Source organism: Salmo salar, chromosome 22 (genome assembly GCF_965601325.2).
Source record: "Salmo salar chromosome 22, fSalSal1, whole genome shotgun sequence".
Taxonomy (NCBI): Eukaryota; Metazoa; Chordata; class Actinopteri; order Salmoniformes; family Salmonidae; genus Salmo; species Salmo salar.
Window position 1 is genome coordinate 27,062,900 of NC_138312.1, and position 16,627 is coordinate 27,079,526.

General features: G+C 41.2%; 1 protein-coding gene across 6 annotated transcripts in view; it reads left to right on the forward strand.

Moving 5' to 3' along the window:
- The first annotated feature begins 10,215 nt into the window (after window positions 1-10,215).
- The window catches only part of foxp4 (forkhead box P4), a 177,467-nt gene continuing 171,055 nt past the window's right edge, over window positions 10,216-16,627 (forward strand). For 2 of the 6 annotated variants that reach the window (XM_014166823.3, XM_082967447.1), the window contains exon 1: window positions 10,218-10,839. The gene's annotated coding sequence lies outside the window, so the exon portion shown is untranslated. Of the gene's footprint in view, window positions 10,840-16,627 lie in introns of all 6 variants that reach the window. The other 4 variants (XM_014166819.3, XM_045705236.2, XM_014166826.3 and 1 more) reach the window with 3 other exon arrangements.

Consider the following 16,627-nt stretch of genomic DNA (forward strand, 5'->3'; position numbering starts at 1 on the left):
TTGTGTATTTGTGTTTATGTGAATGGAGTGTTCTCTTTCTTTCGCTCACTTTCCCTCGCTCTCTCTCTCTCTCTCTCTCTCTCTCTGTGTGTGTGTGTGTGTGTGTGTTCCAGTCTGGGTTTGATTCTCAGGGAAGTTTGGGGATTGTTTGTAAACATCAGCACCAGTAACTTTTATTTTATTGTTTTATTTTACTACATCACTCCCAGATGGCTGTATAAAGATGCCATTTTTTTCATGCAGTTATCACACTCACAAATATCCTGCTCTCTCTGACACACACACACACAAATACACATAAACAACCTCTTTCTCTCATACACACAAACTCCAACAACCTCTCTCTCACACACACACACGCACAAGTAAGATTACACACATACCGACACACACGCGGACAGATTTAAGTAGTTAATCCACTCACCTTCTCCTTAACTCTCTCTCTCCCCTTCCTTTCCAAAGGCAGTGTGAGGGTGTCAAGGAGGGAGCATGGTGTTTTCAGCTCTGACAGTCTGGGTGAATGCTCCCATAATTCTCTTTCATTATGAGGGAAAATGTTGTACTACAGCCAACGCATGTAGCCAATTATGCTTTAATTGAATTACCTGTCTACTGTGATAAAGAACACCCTGATTAACACAGAGAAGGATACTAAATGGGAATAGGAAGGTGAAAGTGCCCAACAGTGTTTTTCATCATTTCATTCATAAAAGGAGAGAGATGTGTTTTAAAGCAGGTCCCTTTAATGCCATAGCACTCTGACAGGGAGGCTACAAGAGTGTACTGAAACACACACACACACACACACACACAAATTCATCCCTATCATCTACGCCAACCCTGACCTCATCCCACACTTCTACACATGATCTCTTCCTCAGTTCTAATGGGCTGGGTGCTACAGGTGGTGCCAGATGGGTGTGAGGAACAGAGTCATATGATAGAAGGGCTGAGATACCCCCATACATATAGTGCATTGAGTTGGATAAATGAGCTATATAAATGCAATTTATTCAGTGATGATATTGTTCTATTGCAACCAGCCATGTCTGACAGATATCACTAGTTCTGCTCAACAACAGTCTGCTATTGTTGTTGACCTTGTAAAAACCTGCACAATTATGTATGTGCCCGATCTGTTTACTCCTATGACTGTGTCCAAGTACTTGATGTACCCCAGAACCAAACAACCAGCCAACTAACATAACAAACAAACACAAACAGTCTGCATCAGGGACACATGACTCTTTCTGCATTCCTCTGCTCTGCCTGAGAAACAAACAGAGGGGGGAGGGAGGGAGGGGGAGAGGGGGAGAGACAGAGAGAGAGCGAGAGAGAAGTGAGTGAGAGATTCAAAACAGTAAACAGATATACAGTAAACAAGTAAATAAATCACACCGGTGTTCCCTCAGCTCGCAAACACACACGCACACACACACACACACACACACACACACACACACACACACACACACACACACACACACACACACACACACACACACACACACACATCGCCTGAGATGAGTCGTGAAGATCATTTTAGACCTGTGTGTCAGTGTTTGTCACATCTGTGCCCTGGTAGTGTAAACAAACAAACACACAACCAAACAAACAAACACACAAACAGAAACACAGTGTGTAAGCCTTACATGATTCTCAAACTCTTCTTTGTAGAACAGGAAACTTTTAAAACAAGCTCTTGCCCCCCTTCATAATAAATGCCCAAAACATATATGTTTACATAGCAATTACAGGTAGAATGTAATTATAGGTCTACACATTTTTTTAAATGTGCTTGGTGTGATTGCATATTGATTTGTGACACACAAGAACTTGTGTGTGTGTGGGGGGGGGGGGGGGGGGGGGGTGTACTGATCACTTCAGCTACCCCCACCACCCACCTACACTGCACCCTGGTCTTTAGCAGTATTCACCTAGCTAATGAAGACGTTGTTATTTAGGGCAGTCGTGGCCCATTGTCGAGCGGGTGTCTGACGGACTGTCATCATTCCCTCATGTTAAAAGCTTAGACAGAGAGAAAGTAGATAGACAGAAAGCACAGAGGGCACAATCAGGTTTATAGTAAGACAGGAAATATTCTAAGCTCTTCTCATGACTTATTGCTTCTCCATTTTTATTTTTATTTTCGCAGCAACAGGTATGATGTAATTTATTTTTTACTTCTCCTGATTCAGTCTTCCTGACATGTTGTCTTGACCCAGATTATAATGTCAATTAGCAAATGAAAGCACTAAACTAGGAAATATTTCAGGAAGAGTCATGCGATGTTTGGCTTACAAATATTTATTCGCTAATTCATATTATGTAACTATCAAAATATATTCATACTAAAAAAATAAAAAAAATAAACATTGAATGGATATCTAGAAGCAGGGCGTGCACAGAATTATGGGGGAGCAGGTGCTCAAAATGAAAAAATAACTCACAATTCATAACTGCCTCTGGAGCCAAAATGTCAACATATAGGCCTTTTTATTTTCTGCAACAGCACACTCACTCATCACACACTGTAAGCAAGCTAGTGCCAGTGACTCCTAGGCCTAGAGACGACGCGGGCTGATTGACAGAAAGAGAGACAGCTGATCAAAGTGAATGACGATGTAAATATTCTAGCAAGCTAGTTATCTATGCTGTTGAAAAAACACATTTTTGCTCAATTTTTTGTTTGTTCTGCTGCTGACATCGGCCTCTTACTAACAAGCAGTGAAGTTGCCCAAATCTTTGCCCCTGACAGTTAGAGACAGACATGACAGATCCAACTCTAATGTATCCTCCTACAGTATTCAAGTCTCCCCGTCACGCGCAGCCAGTGGCCACTGCATGCAAGTCAGAGGAGTGCGCTCTTGGGGCAGGAGGGCGGGGGAGAGGACATTTTCTGAGTTTCAAAGGCTTATAAAATTAGCTCGTTTGATGTGCAATTCGTTACATTTCAAATTATAATGGGCAATTAAAACACTCAAAATAAAATGTAAAAGTCATTCATAAAATTACAAAAATCCACGAGCTGCGAGTGCAATTTTTCTTATGTGGGCAAATGGGTAGGTGCTCAGGCACTGGTTGAGCCCTTTCTCTGCACATGATTACCTTAAAGCATATCTAGAAGCATAAAAAATGCTGTTGTTGTTTTTTAGTTGGAGAATGCGTTGTTGTTAATGGTTTCCAAGGTTTATATCTGTGTAGAGGAACATCTGTTGCTGCTTAGCTCCACAATGGACAAACTCAGCGGCGAGGCAAAGAGAGGTCAAAAGATCAGTGCCTTGCCCAGGCGCTCACACACACACACACACACACACACACAAACACCACAGGCAGACACCTCGCGCTGGCTGCCTTCATGTGCTGTGTTTTCTAAAAAAGGTGCTTACACATGGGCAACAGTAAGCGGCTAGGTTTTAAACATAGGGTTTTCACCAACAACGAATTCAGCAGGAGAAGTTCCGCCACCATTCATTTTCAGCAAGGGCATGCAGAGAAATGTGTAGGGGATTGTGGGAAGGTGACTGTGGAGAACCCTGCTAGCGGTGCGGAAGAAAAGGTTCAGCTCTGCTCTACTTTATGCCAATTTAAAGCGAAGCGTTGTGGCAAAGTGTTGTCAAGAGGAGGCACTGCCTCCAGTGGCTTGTATTCATGGTCCCAAGGGAAATATTTGATCAATAAAAAAATTGAAATTATAAAATAATTGATCTTTCATCTCTCTCTGTGTTTTCCTTGTTTTTCGTAAAGTGGCTGAATCTCACTGGAGAAATCATCTGAGCGAGGGAAACAGCGCCCCTCTGTCTCCGTATGTGTAGCCCATGTATCTGATGCTGTCTGGACCAAAAGAGTATGACATGTTTCTGCCATAGAACTTGATTGATTGATGCCAGCAAGAATCTGGCCTCCCTTGATATACAAATTATAAAAGAATTAGCCAATCAGTGTTGATCTGAGCTCAACTGTGGGTTGGCCTGGTGCAGCAAAACGCAGCTTTATTCTAAAATGGATTCAATTGTTTTTTTCCCTAATCAATCTACACACAATACCCAGCAATGACAAAGCAAAAACAGGTTTTCAGAAATTGTAAATATCACATTTACATTAGTATTCAGACCCTTTATTGAAGGACCTTTGGCAGTGATTACAGCCTAGAGTCTTCTTGGGTATGACACTACAAGCTTGGCACACCTGTATTTGGGGAGTTTCTCCCATTATTCTCTGCAGATCCTCTCAAGCTCTGTCAGGTTGGATGGGGAGCGTCGCTACACAGCTATTTTCATGTCTCTTCAGAGATGTTCGATCTAGTTCAAGTCCGGGCTCTGGCTGGGCCACTCAAGGACATTCATAGACTTGTCCCAAAGCCACACCTGCGTTGTCGTGGCTGTGTTTTTAGGATCGTTGTCCAGTTGGAAGGTAAACCTTCGCACCAGTCTGCGGTCCTGAGCGCTCTGGAGCAAGTTTTCATCAAGGATCTCGTTGTACTTTGCTCTGTTCATCGTTCCCTCGATCCTGATTAGTTAGATAATCTTGTTTCTCATGGTCTGAGAGTCCTTTAGGTGCCTTTTGGCAAACTCCAAGCGGGCTGTCATGTGCCTTTTAGTGAAGAGTGGCTTCCGTCTGGCCACCCTACCATAAAGGCCTGATTGATGGAGTGCTGCAGAGATGGTTGTCCTTCTGGAAGGTTCTCCCATCTCCACAGAGGAACTCTGAAGCTCTGTCAGAATAACCATCGGGATCTTGGTCACCTCCATGACCAAGGCCCTTCTCTTCCGATTTCTCAGTATGACCGGGCAGCCAGCTCTAGGAAGAGTCTTGGTGGTTCCAAACTTCTTCCAATTAAGGATGATGGAGGCCACTGTGTTCTTGGGGACCTTCAATGCTGCAGACATATTTTAGTACCCTTCCCCAGATCTGTGCCTCAACACAATCCTGTTTCTGAACTCTATGGACAATTCCTTCGACCTCATGGATTGGTTTTTGCTCTGACATGCACTGTCAACAGTGCATATATAGACAGGTGTGTGCCTTTCCAAATCATGTCCAATCAATTGAATTTACCACAGGTGGACAAATCAAGTTGTAGAAACATCTTAAAGATGATCAATGGGGGGAAAAAACTGTTTTTGCTTTGTCATTATGGGGTATTGTGTGAAGATTGATGAGGATTTTTATTGTATTTAATCCATTTTAGAATAAGGCTGTAACATAATAAAATGTTGGAAAAGTCAAGGGGTCTGAATACTTTCCGAATGCACTGTAACCATATATGCTTATATTGCGCAACGGCCTGAGATGATTGAAGTTCAATATGGAGCCTAGATAGCTAGCTAACTTAGCTAGTTCATTGTTGCCAATTCGAGGAAGTTAAGCTAGCAAGCATTTTAGCTAGGTTGCCTATGACAACAAAACCGAAATGTGTAGTGGTCTAAGGCATTGCATCGCAGTGCTTGAGGTGTCACTACAGACCCGGGTTCGATCCCAGGCTGTGTCACAGCTGGTCGTGACCGGGAGACCCATGAGGCGACGCACAATTGGCCCAGCGTCGTCCGGGTTAGGGGAGGGTTTGGCCGCCCGGGATCTCCTTGTCCCATTGCGATCTAGCGACTCCTTGTGGCGGGACGGGTGCTTGCAAGTTGACCTCGGTCGCCAGCTGGACGGTGTTTCATCCAACACATTGGTGCGGCTGGCTTCCGGGTTAAGCGAGCAGTGTGTCAAGAAGAAGTGCGGCTTGGCAGGGTCATGTTTCGGAGGATGCATGGCTCTCAACCTTCACCTCTCCCGAGTCCATAGGGGAGTTGTAGCGATGGGACAAGACTGTAACTACCAATTGATATCACGAAAAAGAGGTAAAAAGTACATCTAATAAAGGCGTTCTCTATGACAGAGCCGTAGACCATTTTGCCAACATAAAAGAGAGCAGGATGGCATTGGCGTTCAACTAGTTTACAAGTAGGGTGAGTAATTTTATTTTTTTTACTTGCGCACGAACACATACACACAGACAAACACACCCACACACACAGACAGAAATCAGTACCATGGACAGCCACATTATATTTAGCAACATTGATTGGACTAAGTTGTTTTTGGTATCTTTAACTTTGTTTTCAGTGTATTAAACTAAGCATATGTGACCCACCACCTGGAGTCGGTTCTATGTACCAAAATTTGAAATGGTGTCAGAGCTAGAAAATTGTATATCATACACTGCAATTGAGGAACAATGGGAAAGTAATTCTGCTTTGAAAGTTGATAAACTTGTAACCCTACGTTTGAGAAAATGGCCCTTGAATATTTTGGTACACCAACTGGAGAGCTCTTCTTTGTCTATACCAATTCAGCATTGTTCACACCCTCTTAAGCCTTAGCCCCACCCATCTCTTTACGGATTTACATGTGAGGCCATGTGCTAAACAGAGTGAGTAGTGGCAAAAGAAGTAGCCTACAATAAGGAAAAACGGCAAGTAAAAATACACTTTATCTAGTCCTTGGCCTATGTCCAGTCCAGGTCATATTGTTCTTCATAGCTCTAGTAAACACACACTATATCAAACAAAATCTAAGTTTATTTGTCACTTGCACAGGATACAGAAGGCGTAAACGGTACAGTGAAATGGTTACTTGCGTAATAGCAATATCAAAACAGAAAGTGTCCAGAAAGTGTCCATATTTATTTTATAAATATTTTATAATTATTAGATGACGCTTGCCCGACACACTTGTCTAAATTGATAGGTTGTGTGAAAGAAATGCTAAAACTAGCCCCCCAGCCACATCTAGCTAAGTGGATGGGTCACTATTGTCTAGACATATAATCATCCCAAGACACACCTGGCAAACTAGATTGGTCATGTAATCACCTGGCGAAGTGAAGTCTTTTGTTTAGACATATAGCTAGCTAGCTAAATAATGAACCGGCATAATCCCAACTCATACTACTACCAATACAAACATTTTCAAAGCTGTAGTATGAATTTCCAGGTAGCTAAAGCTAACCAATTACTGTAGGTTCAATGTTAGCTAACTAACATTAGGCAATAACTAGCAATGCAAATGGTTTTCTGATTTGAATAATATTACGACACAGATCATACACGTAATGTTAGATAGCGAGTCAGCAAGCTAACACTCGCTCGCTAGCTAGCTAACAGTATGCTTTACCTTGCAATGAAAATGACTTCCTGACAATTAGAATTAGAAACTTATAATATCTGAAAATGTAGCAAGACTCTTACCCGTATACATGGATGAACGCTTCACTACAGACTGCAACCATTTAACTCCATTTTGTTTGTAGCTACATCTTGTTCGGCTAGCGTCTGTCAAGGTACTCCGATTGGCGTGTGCAGAAAGTAGCCCTATCTGTCTATAGCGCCTGCTAAATTCAGGGCATCTATGTTGTTTAGAAAAGTAGCAAAACTTTTGTAGTTCTCGATGGCTAATGTTATAGCTATAAAAAAAAAACTCTGCGGTAGAAAGGACTCTCGACATACTGAGCAGCTCACGTTATAGACAGAAGCATGCTACATGGCAGACCAATCCAAACAAATCTCTCAGCATGTCCAGCCCATCCTTTATCTCAGCCAATCATAGCTAGCGGGAAGGTTCCTGATTTTTTTCCATGTTTAAACCAACTAGGCTCTTAATTTAACAATTGTATTCATATTTACAGATGGAATACAAATTTGTTATTAGGGCACATGAAAGTTCACATGTTTGAGAAGACATTTCTGCCAAAAAACGCATTTTGATTTTTAAAAAAGACGTTCAAATGCCTTTCCTGTGAAGTAGTGACGTGCGGCATACGCCAAGCTTTCTGAAACGGATCATATATAACCTTGTTGGTTTTGTATTGGTATTTTATTAGGATCACCATTAGCTGTTGCGAAAGCAGCAGCTACTCTTCCTTTGGTCCACAATGTTTAAATGTTTAAGTGTAAATGGTGCTGGAATAGCGGAGGCTGTTGTCTTTGTGCTGACTTACAGTAACTGGTTATAAATCACTAGTTGTTTAGTAAACTGTTGAAAACATGAACTTGCTTGACCATACTGCAGGTCTTATAACTGTTTGTTAGATGCAATGTTTGCTTTGTAGACTTTACCGGACAGATGTTGCTCTCCAGTTTTGTGATGAAACAAACGTATGTGTAGTTGAATTTATTCCGCCACTGTGTGACTTGTCTTTGACTTATCGTATATCACATTGGTGTAGGAATGAATGGGCTATAGAGCAAACAACGCAATTATCACAACATAGGTTGTAATATGGCCTTCTATAATATGGCCTTTTTACTGGCTTGGCTTGGCTTCCCCACTGATGTTACCCACACACCACTACTGGCTGCCTCTGGTCAAAACGCAATGATAGATTTCAATTGGAGTAGCGCGGAAAAACGCAAGCAGTTTTGCAAGCAGCGCGGTTACTGTTGCTTGCTCCTATGAGCTGCAGGGCTGGCTTGCAGCTTGAGGCACTAAAAGATAACAGTTGCTGAAGTCTTCAGCGGCTGCCCCGCATGTTTGACCAATGAGCTGAGTTCATCTTGTCAACCTATTAAACAATGTGTTATTGAAAACATTTGAGCTGACAACAACCAGGACCGCTGGTTTCTCTACACCAGTGGCGGTCAGTGCCGTTTAAGATGAGGGAGGACAATAATTTTTTTTCATGAGCATGGCCTTATTTCTATTACAGCATAAACCTGTCGCTGTTAATAAATTGACCTTGGTGAATGGAATATGAATGACAGTCTTCCATGACTGTCATTCATATTTCATTCAACCAGTTCAATGTAACAGCGACAGGTTTAGGCTACTACATGATACCCTAATGTTCGCTATACCCATCATGAGGTTGCTACAACCTGGCCTATGAATGAAGGTTTACAACATAGGTGCCCACAGGTCGAGACAAAAATTTGAGGTGACAGACAGTGACACATGGACAGACAGTGACACATTCAATACCGCTTTGCACACTCTTGCCTGCATCTTGCTGATCTAGGGTGTAATCATTAGTCCAACAGTTGCAAACAAGAGTTTCTATTGGACAAATTCAGCTATGTTTATCCCCGTTTTGTTCTGTTTGCATCCATTAAGGAAATGTTTTTCAACAGAATCAGGGAAAGGAATACACCCTTGATCACTCATAAACACAGTTCACTTTTTTAGCAGCCACGTTGTATTGCTTCTCACACTCTCCTCCTCTCACCTTTCCCCTTCGCTTGTGGACTTCAAAGCACAACACATCACCTTTCCAAGCCAAACCTTATCATAACCACCTCACACAGCCTACATCGTTGTCACCATATTAGCTAAAGTAACGTCATAGTCAACATAGCTAATTGAACTAACTACAATCATGCAGTAACGTTAGTGTACAGTCAGTAAGCAGTTGAGCACTTACACCGGCGGACCCGGTGGCAATAAATTAGTAAAACCTTGACTTGAAAGAGTTCCAGTGTTGTGTTGGATAGTCATAGCCAGCTAGCTAACATATAATCCGTCTGTTTGAGCCAGGGTGTTTGAGTAGGCTAAACTAGCTAGGAGCATTTGCTAGCTAAGTGAAACTGAAAGTGAAAATAAATGACAAAATCTCTCTCTATCTCTTTCTTGCTTCTCCTTCATTTTGGAAGAAATTAATTTGTTCAAAACTTTAACTATTGTCTTTCTCTTTGAGTCAACTACTCACTATATTTTATGCACTACAGTGCTAGCTACAGTAGCTGTAGCTTATGCTTTCAGTACTAGATTCATTCTCTGATTGGGAAAGAATTGTGAGAACAACATGTCAGTTCTGATAGGTTGGAGGAAGTCCTCCAGACGTTGTCATAATTACTGTGTGAGTCTATTGAAGGTGGTGAGAACCATGAGCCTCATAGGTTTTGTATTGAAGTCAATGTGCCTAGCTGTCCTCCGGCTACACCGTGGTGCTACCAAAAAGAGTGCTGTTGAGGCTACTGTAGACCTTCAATGCAAAACAGTGTGTTTTAATCAATGATTTGGTGATGTGAATATATTTAGTATAGTTTTATCTAAAAAGGGTAACTTTTTAAATGTTTAAAAAAATATGTTTTTATGAAACTCACTGAGGAGGATGGTCCTCCCCTTCCTCCTCTGAGGAGTCTACAGTGCTCTAAATATGGTAGGCGGATTTTCTAGCGGTGCAATTGCCGCTTGCCACCCGGCCATGTGAAGCGCTTTTCTCTGCCACTCGCAAGGCACAGGGAGATGAGAACGAGCACCTGTTTTAGAGGCATTACGGTAGAGAGCAAACTATCCCCCAACATATCCTCAACCAACACACAACCCGAATAATTCAACACTGATTTGCTAGAGAAGGAGCGAGCGACAGATGGGATGCCAAAAACTGAGTCGATTATCGTCTTTGGGACTTGTGGAGGGGTTAAGATCTGAATAACGGCGAGATAGCAGGATCAGACCAGAGTGAGGAGAGCCGGCAACGAACAGCCCGAAAAGCTGGGTGCTTTCTCTCCATCAACTTCCCCAAGGGCTGCGCATGCAGCCTGTGTGTGAGTAGTGGCACTAGTATTGTTCTGACTTCACTAGCTACAGTGCCCACTCCTAGAGAGAGAGAACGCACAACAAAAGGACAAGAAAGGAAGGAAGCACGGAGTAACTAACGAAGACGGTTGTCGTTGAAAGTAATGGTCCTGCGATACCAATCTTAGATTCCAAGATTTCTCTCTTTTTGTTATTTTGCCTTGAGTCTTTGTAGCCGCGAGGGGACTCGCCGTGTGGTGTTGCGCCGAGCTGAAGCGGGGCTGTCCACATGGTCCAGCCACTGGTGTGAAAGTTGACTTCTTCAGAAAACAAGAACAGGTTGATACACGTATCTACATATTCTCCATCCCTCTTAATTGTCCTTTCTTCTCCTCTGTCTCTCTGTCCGTGTGTTTTTCCAAGAGTGAAAGTGTGTGCGCGCGTGTTGTTGAGTTCGAACACTGCAAAAATTGGACTTGTTTATGGCTATCATTGTTTTCAGCAAAAGTCTTATAAACCAATAATAACAAAATCTTACCCTCTATTGAGCGAATGACTAGGCTTTTATTGCCTAATGTGCGTTTCACCAAGGCTGGCATACACTGTAGTCCCAATATGAAACTTTATATCGGCTCCTTTTCAGGCCATGCACTTTGAAGTCGTTCTTCATTTTGTACAATAGAAAAAAGTTTTGTCGAAAATGGCAAGGACCCACGAGCGAGTTTCTCGCGACCTCTCCCCTAGATAAACACGTGCTATCAAAATAACAGATTGCAATTTTAATATGAAATCCATATACTTTAGTATACATACTTTGGAAATAGGCCTACTTGATTTAGATTTTAAAATGTAGGTGTGAAATGATAGTTATAGTTGTAGACTGCAGGAGCGGTGGCTGCATGCTGCCTCACCGCTTATGGAAGGTGTCAGGTTCACAAACGCTCGCACATGAAACAACAAAAAGTTTTCAGACAAAGCTGGCCCACAAACATGTTCGGAGTGAATTTGAATGAAAGTAGCAAATGCACGGAGGTGCACAACCGTCAAACGCTAAACGAGTCCTTTGTAAAATACTTTGATTAATCGCGTCTCCAATAACGGGTGTAAATTTACACACTCATTCGGCCATCGTTTGAATTCTTTTTGATCGTTTATTACCCGTTCACCACACACCGAACGAGGTCTCAATAGATTTGCGATTGTTGAATTTTAATTAAAGATACATTTTAAGGGTCCACATTAAATCTATGATTAAGCTTTTCAATTATTTTATAATTAATTTAGACAAGAACACTAATATGCCTAAATAATTAGTTTTTACGGTCAAACTTTTAAATATTTTTAAATGTTGTTGTCTGCTGATTGTGGGCTTGTATTTAGCAGACTTCAATCCGGGTGGTATGGAAGGTTTGGTCTCAGTCTTTATGGAAGGCTAGTGTCCCTTTTATTTGAATTTATTCACAATTGTCTCAAATACAATAGAAATCTACTGTAACAGTAGGCTATTGTTATTATTGATTCAGTTTACCTAACAATAGGCTAAAGGCCTAGCCTACTGTTGATGATACTTGCAATTGTGCTTCAAAATCAAAGTTGGTGTGAAGCGCATGGAACAATTTATGTCGATGATTTATTATTGGTTATTAGGCATGCATAATCTATTAATCAGAATTGGATATACTTACCTATCAGAAAAGCAAAAGGCATGAAAAGCCGAGAAGATCCCTTTTTAGCTGATAACTTCTTCGTTTTGTTTTATATATATATATACAATTATTGTATAACTTCTAAGATAATGGATAAACACATCTCCTCACAATCTTTATTGATTTAATTATGAAAATATGTATTTTGCAACTGACGCATATGAAATGTATTGGGAATATAAATAACTATACATTTGAAAATATACAAATTGTAAAAACTTATGCTAGTGTTGAAAAGTTGTCGGGTGCAATAGGACTCATCAACAGAATAGCCAAATGCGCCCCATGCACAATAACTAATGGCTACTCATTTCAGGCTCTGAATGTGCACTTTTGTGAGGAGACCCATTTTAACACATTTAAGCATTCCGGCGTTTAGAGTTGTTTTTCATCGAATATTCATTCTATATCTCATTATGAACGTTTTTTGTTTGTTTTGTAATGTCCTATAAAAGCCTTTAAATAATTTCCTAATCTACTTTCTACTAAATCTATAAATTCATAATTCATTTTAAATAATTGCATTGTCTCAAACAAGTAGGCTATTTTCAACATCTCACAAGGCTATGTAGAAATTGTCACAGACACCACCGCTATATTGTTGCGGTTGAGTTCCTAAATTTGAGCACACCCATATATCTCCCTACATTACCGTCCCTGAGCTCCCTAAATATCAGCCTTCATCTGGGACATTCCTGCACGTCAGACGCAATGATGTCCGTCATGATGGAGAAATTAAATTACAATTAGTTGCTATTGGTTGCGGCGCGGTGCCATTGGTCTGTAAGTCATTAAAAAGAAAAAGGCAGATCATTGCCGTTTTTCCTTTTGATTGATGGACGCTGGGGCATTTGACATAATTAATTAATTTAGTGTGTTCCCGCTCCCTCTCTCTCCATGTTGTTTTGCGGCTCCTGTCCCCCTGTCCTTCGCTCCGAGGCTGCGCGTGCCACGGGAGGCATTTCTGCAACGCGATGGTGACACAGTTTTAATTGCACCACTGATGGAGGTTTAATATAATTTTTAGAGGGGATGAAAGAGCTATATTTCACATTTTATATCCATGTCATAACTCTTCTCCCAGGCAGGAAAACATGGATTTGGTTGGTGGTATGTGTGGTGGCATAAATATATATTCACACCCGGGGACTAGTTATTTTAATTGTTCACAAACACACCTGGGCTGATTTTCTTCTCTGAGATCAGTGGGTTATTTATAAAATCATGATTAGCATTTATTCCTTAAGAATATAAGAAATTGAAGGGACTTTGTAACTGAACAACAAAAGTAATCTGCCTATAGTTAGCCCCACTAATTCTTTAAAACCAGGCAAATTCTTTGAAAGGGTATTTTAAACTTTTTATATTTTACTAAAAGCAATTCCCCTCCTTTAGGTATGTCCAGATTTATTTAGAATGTTTTATCTAATTTAATCTTTCTGATTGTGTTATTCTATTTTTAGCTCTATTCTATTTTACTTTGCTCATAACCAACTTGGTGGGAAATTTCAACTGAACTGATTCCATTTTTTGGAATGGCTTTAGAGTTTAGGGTGAGAGAAAGCAGGGGCTTTATCAGCAGTGTGTGTCATGTTGGCTGTGGTCTAGAGATCCAGACCTGGCTTTAAGACAGGAGAAAGTGGTTGCGTTGGCACAGTTGGTTGGAGCATGATGATTGTAATTCCAGAGTTGTGGGTTTGATTCCCGCATGGGCCACATATACTGAAGATATAACATCATTTGAAGTAGCTTAAGGGAAAAGTGTCAGCTGAATTACTCTGTTATCATTATTGAAGATCCTCAGCTACAACAGGCATACCTGCTGCTGGGCTGAGAGAGAGACTGGAACAGGGAGGGTCTCTCTTCAGAGAGAAGGAGAGCGGGACATTTTACACTCTATTGGAGATGGTAGTTACCTAGTAATTATTTGAAAATTATATTTAGATACTAACAGTACATTCTTACTTTTCTATACATGTGGTATCTAAGAAAGATAATAGGATTTTAGATAAGAACAGTCTGTTTGAATGTAATATAAAGAATATGTGAGAAGAGCAGCTTGAGAAAAGTAGAGTTTGTGAGAAAAAGCAAAAGTGAGATAATAGACAGGGTATTTGAGAGGGAAAAGAAGTGATTTGGAAATGAGGTGGACACAGTCAGGAAGCTAGAGGTGTCAGAAAAAGGCTGACTCTCTCTGCTCTATCTGCTATTGTGTCCAGCTGCAGACAGTAAAATCAGACGTTTTTTTTCTTCTTTTCCTCGGCAGCTGACTGTTTTTCATGTCCTGTTGTTGAATTTGTCCTGCATGTCTCTCTGTCTCACACATTTTCTCTTCTGATTTGTTGAGTTTCTATTACTGCTGGATTTTCAGTGTTGTAGAGAATATTTTTCTTATATCTGTGTAGTGTGTAAAATGTTTTTGGACTTTCTATTATGGTATATTTAGTTAAAGGAAAGCAAAGTCTGTTCACTATTTGCTGAACAGCATCTGTAATGTCAGTAGTGATTGTGTGAAATGCAACAGTGCAGTAATAGTGATTAGATGACACTATCAGGGTGGGACAGATAGACAACCTTTATGTGTGTCTGAACGTGTTTTGGTTGTAGTTAAGCATAGTGTGTGTGTGTGTGTGTGTGTGTTTGTGTGTGTCTGGGCTGTAGTCAGGGTTTTAACTGGCTGTGTGTCAGAGCCTGGGTGTGACTAGAACATGTTCCAGATTGTCAAACAAAATGTACAATAAACACGCTAACATTTGAATGCTTTACTATACTATAAAATGATAAGACTGTATTGACTGCTGTATTATAATATCAATCGGACTGCTTCAAAACGTTCCATTGTGGGCTTAATGCACACCAACTTTATTGTGGTGGTCCATCAACGTAATATAAGTGTTCTTACCACGAGTACGTGTGTGTGTGTGTGTGTGTGTGTGTGTGTGTGTGTGTGTGTGTGTGTGTGTGTGTGTGTGTGTGTGTGTGTGTGTGTGTGTGTGTGTGTGTGTGTGTGTGTGTGTAAAAGAGTGCCCATTCAAAATTCATATGGGCTCCAGTCAAGTGAGATGGACAGTTGTTTGTGAAGGTTTTCATGTCCTGAGCATGGCTAATATTGAACACTTTTCTGAGGACTCGCTCTGTCGGCCTGTCTCTCTATCCCCCTCTACATGAAACCTCTCCTGCCAGACCAAAACTACTGCTGCCCATTGGTTGAGTGGCTTTATCTGCTGCTCCAAAGTGTTTTTAAAGAGAGGTGTAAAGCCATCGATACATGATGCTCGTATGTGTAGGATTTGACCCAGTCGATATCCTGCTATTTGCCTCCATCACAGTACTTCCATTAAAACCGATTCTGTGGAAAAAGGACAAAATGAAATGGTTATGTTTACACTTCATAATCAATGCATGTGTTGGCTGTTTTTTGAGGAAGCCTAAAAGTCTGGAAAATATGTTGTTTTTTATAAAAATAAAAATAAATCTGTTAAGAATTGAAATGTAGAAGTTTTAAAGCTTTGTTGTGTGTGTGGAGGTAGCTAGCTGGTGATGAGAGTGCTGGCTGTGGTCATCAGTTAGGTGATTGACGTGAGTGTTGATCCGCCGCCACATTGCTTTAGTTTCAACCATGATTACACATGTGGTTCTAATTGAACCTGTTATTGGGGAGAACGAGAGGCCCAAATATTTTTGTGTGTTCGTGTGTGTGCATGTCTATTTGTGTGTTGTGCATGTCTATTTGTGTGTTGTGCATGTCTATTTGTGTGTTGTGCATGTCTATTTGTGTGTTGTGCATGTCTATTTGTGTGTTGTGCATGTCTATTTTTGTGTTGTGCATGTCTATTTTTGTGTTGTGCATGTCTATTTGTGTGTGTGCATGTCTATTTGTATGTGTGCATGTCTATTTGTGTGTGTGCATGCCAAATGCTGACCTGTGGATTAGGGAAAGTAAAGCCAGCAGAATCCGACTGACACAGCATCACTAGTCCAGAGAAAGACAGAGAAAAGCAGAATGAAGAGAGAAAAGGGGAAAGACAAGTTGTGGAATGAGGGAGCGAGCCGTGGACCAGAGGAGGAAAGAGGAGAGGATATTCTGTGATGCCCTGGGTAGATTTTAGGGTGATTCACAGCAGTCTATTTGAGTGTAGAAGAGAGAAGAGGAGAGGGAGCGAGAGAGACAGGCAGACAGATAGACGAAGAGAGCGAGAGATTTTGTGATAGAGAGATAGATTCAGAGTGTGAGCCTCTTAAGGGCTGATGGATGTGGGAGGGAGTGACCCTGCAGCACAGAGAGAGGAAGGGACCACTTCCTATGGGCCTGGGGAATGGGAAAGAGGGAGAGAGAGAAAGAGAGAGAGAGAGAAGAGGACGGAAATGACAGTATGTGTGTAGCAGGCAAGCAGGCGTGGGTCATTATGTGTGGAAGCATT